This window comes from Somniosus microcephalus, chromosome 6, assembly GCF_052327205.1.
Source record: "Somniosus microcephalus isolate GS21.2 chromosome 6, FLI_Smic_1.0, whole genome shotgun sequence".
Lineage (NCBI taxonomy): Eukaryota > Metazoa > Chordata > Chondrichthyes > Squaliformes > Somniosidae > Somniosus > Somniosus microcephalus.
Genome location: NC_140992.1, coordinates 77,679,967 through 77,683,885, shown reverse-complemented (window position 1 = coordinate 77,683,885; position 3,919 = coordinate 77,679,967).

The window sequence follows — 3,919 nt, the reverse complement described above, 5'->3', positions numbered from 1 at the left end:
AAGGTGCATATTCTTTGATTTTACTTCCATTAATAGTTCTTTGTGAAAAACAACACTGCTTCCACAATTTCAAAATAATAGTTTAAGTTACAGATAGGAATATATGTGAAGAAATTTTTTTGCCCTCCAATAAATGGTCGATGGACAATTAGACAAATATAGAAATCTGATGTACTAAAGTTGCTGTAGTTGATAACACTCTTGCAACTTGAATCAGAAGGTTGTGGGTTGAAGCCCTGTCCCAGGACTTGAGCACATAATTGAGGTTGTAATTTCAGTGCAGTAAAGAGGGTGTCCTGTCAGAAGTGGGATCTTTCGAGGAAGCATTAATCTAAGATCATGTCTCTCTGTTCCAGTGGTTCAGGTGGACATTAAAGATCTCATGCTACTATTCAGAAGAAGCACAGGGAATTCTCCTGGTGTTCTGACCAATGTTTTTCCCTCAACCAACACCACCAAAGTTAAATTGACAGATCATTCATCTCATTACTGTTTGTGAAACCCCATGAGTGCTTTCCCACAGTATAGTAACTGAAAATGTAATTAATTTTATGTGAAGCACTTTCAATTACTTTTTTTCACTCTCTTGCATATGCTCTTGTTCCATTTTGCAAATATTGCTTATTAGGAAAATGTACTAATCATTTTAAACTATTTTTAAATAACTCCTATCAATGTTCCAAGATTGTTGTAGCTCATTATGGCTGCAGTTATCTTGTAAAATTTGCATTAATGCAAAGTGGTTCTGGGTGTGCATTAACGCGAATGCGGAAGTATAACGCTGAAGTCAGGTCCCACCCTGACTCTGGATGACATCAAAGTCAAGCAGTATGAGAACCCCCTCCATTGGACCTCGTGGGCACTTTATAAACTTAATATTTTTAATGATCTTCTGTGGCATTGTTTTTGGTAAGTCAGATGATATGGTGTTTTGTATTACACAAAGTCATTCACAATGGCCCAGAAATTCAGGTTGGGGGCTTCCCGCGGGTGCAAGCCCCCGACCTGCACTCACCTAGCGCGCCAGCCGTTGAGCTGTGGGCCCGCGTGGGATTCCGATCCTGGGCCTGCTCCAACTGCCGGCGCGCAGTGCTTGGGGATCCCAGGGGCGCAGTTAGTTCAATGCGTCCCCTGGGATCACGTGGGCCATGGAGAGCCAATGGTAGCAGGGAATGCTTCATTCATAAGTTTGACAGGAAGAGCTGTCAAACCTATAAATACTATAAGCCCCAAAACATCACTAAAACTTCAAATAAAATTTTTTAAAAATCACATTTTTAAACTAAGTATAAATTACATGAAATAACTATTTTAAACAATAATTAAAATTTTTGAAAAAATTAATTACATTTTCTAACGGGGCTAAAAATAAACTTACCTTTCTTTAAAGTATTTAAAAATACTAAAGCTGTGGAAAAAATGTTTTAATTTTAATTAATTCACCACTTACCTTGTTAAAAGCAGGCCTTGCGCCTGCTTTTTAAAAGTGTAACTGCTGGAGACTTACCCTCCTGGAAAAACCTGGAAAAAAAACATAAATTCGATGCGCACGCGCTGCCTCTCCAGCGCACGCGTTCCACCTCTCAACGCCTTCTTTCAGGGGAACGGAAGTGCCCGTTTCCCGCGCATGCGCAGTGCATGCACGAAACTGGCACTTTCGTTGGGCCTACGCGTGAGTACCCAGTGTGTACTCACGCGTTGGGACCCAAATTTCTGGGCCAATGTATCATCCTGCTGTTAAGGTACAGCTGTGAACGCCTGGCCTGTTCTGTACAGGCCACAAATTTGAATTGCTGATCTTGGGGTGAATTAGATATTGGCCCAGAACTTGGTGTCGGGGGCTTGCCGCGCGTGCAAGCCCCCGATCTGCACTCACCCTGCGTGCTGACATCTGAAGCCCGGGCCTGCTTGCATTTCCTGTCACAGGCCCGGTTCAGATGTCAGCGCACTGTGCTTACCTGATCCAGCGGCGTAGTTAGTGCGATGTGTCGGCTGGGATCAGGTGAGCACTGTTCATTCATGAGTTTGAGAGTAAAAACTGTCAAACTCATGAAAACTACGGGGGCCCAAAACACTATTTAAACTTTAAATAAAAATTAAAAAAACATCCCAATCATTAAATTAAGTATAAATAAGTTTAAAAAAATAATTTAAACAATAATTTTTTTTTTTGAAAAAAATAAATTTTTAATAAAAAGGGTCTAAAACTAAACTTACCTTATTGTAGATTCTTTAAAATAATAAACCTGTGGAAAAAAAATTCTAAATTACACTAAAACACCACTTACCTGTAAAAATAAATACTTACGTGTGCTTTTTACAAGCGTAAAGGCCGGAGGCCTTTACACATGCGCAAATCCCCCAAAACAGAGGAAATCCAAGATGCACGCGCTGCCCCCTACAGCGCACGCGCTAGCCTCTTCACCTCTTGGGTTAGAGGAGAGGAAATGCTGGTTTTCAGCGCATGCGCTGTGCATGCTGAAAACCGGCATTTCCTCCGGCCAGACGCGTGAGTACCCCTTCCGTACTCACGCGTTTGGGGAGGAATTACTGCCCCGTTATTACTGTTGCTGAGGGAAGAGGCAAGTGCTCATAAATTTCCATGCTCCAGATCAGAAGAAATTAGCATTTCTTTTTTAACAAATTTATTTTGATATTTTGAAATATGTTGGACTCAAACCTTTATAACTGTATGCAGGTAAACTTTCCCGCACTCTCTTAGCATTAACAAAAAGCCACCAGACAGCAGAACAATGAGCAAGCATGCCCACATGGAGTTCTCTCCTGGCAAGCAAAGTGCAATTTGCAGTCCACAGTCTAATTTTTGTCTTAATCTGCTTTGCACTGTATAGCTATAAGTTTTAGACTGGTAATGCAGTATTGTAGGAGTGCTTGAACTCCTAACGAAAGTACTGAGACTGAAACTAGCAGTTAACCAAACGTGGTTTAATGCACTAGTAAAAGTTACAAACAAAAACGCAGGAGAAACTCTATACAGGTCTGTACACCAACTGGTTCCATGAGGACAGAGAGGGAACGCCTCTCCCCTCTGACGTCATCGCGTTTCCCGCCGTTGGGAACGTCACGTGACCTGCGTGATGACGTCATCATGCTGGATCGCCATTTTACCGAACCCACGCTGTTTATACAGAGCAAACACTTAAAGGTAACAAGCCCCTGTTAAAGGCAATTATATACATTACTGCAAGAGTCTCTTGGTGGCTTTGCCATAGTATAACTGTAACCTAAGTTTATTTGTAGAGATCCTGAGACAATTTGACAAAATATAGTATGGTGGTTGATTGTATCAGATTATTTTATATAAAATATGAAATTTGTTTATATATAAAGAAAATAGAACTTCAGGGTAGATTATTACCTTTTAGAATTTTTAAAAGCAAAAGTAACAGGCTCCAGGATTTGTGCACATGGTGAAAGTGGTCTTCATCACTCTTGTAAAGTGGAAAATATGGTCATTTTTCTCTTAGCATTTTTGTTTTGGTGGCATAACTACACTTTTGTTCATCGTTCAATTATGGCCACTTTTAAACATGGCTCCTTATGAATGCTTTCTTTATGCATTCTGATTATGAATAGGCTCAGATGGTTCTGGAAGATGACCATATAGACATATCTGTACTGAGCACCATCAAATTTGTGACCAAAACTCTGAACCTGTCATCAGTCACAGAAAGGTGATGGATGTGTTGCAGATCTCCACGGGTGGTATCATGATGATACTGAACTATTGAACATCATATTGCACATTCTGTACATACCTAACCTTTTTACGTCAAAAGTTTTAACAATGCAAACGGAAGTGCAAAATAATATGGTGCCTGACATGGAACTTGTATTTCTTTTGTCTCTTGTTTCCATGTACTGTTAACATATTGACTCCTCTTTTTCAGCTGCAAGG